The sequence below is a fragment of the Odontomachus brunneus genome, unplaced genomic scaffold, assembly GCF_010583005.1.
Source record: "Odontomachus brunneus isolate Ranch 3 - 2012 unplaced genomic scaffold, Obru_v1 Obru_scaffold_002, whole genome shotgun sequence".
Classification (NCBI taxonomy): Eukaryota; Metazoa; Arthropoda; class Insecta; order Hymenoptera; family Formicidae; genus Odontomachus; species Odontomachus brunneus.
Genome location: NW_022639452.1, coordinates 1156217 through 1157038, shown reverse-complemented (window position 1 = coordinate 1157038; position 822 = coordinate 1156217). Strand labels below are relative to the sequence as shown.

Below are 822 nucleotides of genomic sequence, written 5' to 3'. Positions count from 1 at the left end.
TTTTCCCTTCTTTTTTTTTTTTTTTTTTTTTTAATTTCCTTTCCTACTCGTGAAACACGACCGTACGTCGTCATTGGCTGGCTGTGCGTTTTAACGTACGCTCCGGAGTCCAGTTCGCGGCCATTGCGAATAACAGACGCGCGCGCGAGCCCCGTGTTATAATAAGAGTCCGCGTTCTTTTCCTGTCTGTACACAGGACTCGAGGATCCACCACCGCACCCCCGCGGTGCGTCGTGCGCTCGCGCGTCTCGTGCGTGTGCGCGCACGTTCGTACGCGCGTTTGTGCGCGTGTGAACGTAGTCGCAGTGGCCGCTCCTCTCGAGCGAAGAGGCTCTCCGTGCGGGAGAGTCTCGACGTCCGAATATCTCTCGATAGTCTCTCTCCCTCCCCCCCGCGGGCCCACCCCTCTGAGGATAGGCTCTCTTCATCACCTCGACCGAACGTCACTCGCGAAATGACTCGCGCGAAATACTCACCGCTGATTAATCCACGGTGTACGCGGAAATATTACTCTTTTTTTTTTTCTTTCTCCTCGAGGAGAGGAAATATATTATAGGGTGGGGAAAACAGCTGCGAAAGATTCTCGCTATTGCTTTATGTATCGGAGTATAAACTCTTGTATCATCCAAGTGAGAGATGATCGTCGCGGTGTTACAACTTCTAGTTTCCTTTCTTTGTTACGTAAAAACTGACATAAACATTCGCGGTGTCCTCGGAAACGCGTTGAGGCGTGTGCCAAAAAAAACTCATATTCGTTGTTGTCCTAGCTCTCTCTCTCTCTCTCTCTCTCTCTCTCTCTCTCTCTCTCTCTCTCTCTCTCTC

General features: G+C 50.9%; 1 protein-coding gene across 2 annotated transcripts in view; it reads left to right on the top strand.

Annotated features, from left to right (window-relative positions):
- The window catches only part of LOC116842280, a 137342-nt gene that overhangs the window by 2081 nt on the left and 134439 nt on the right, over window positions 1-822 (top strand). The window lies entirely within an intron of this gene.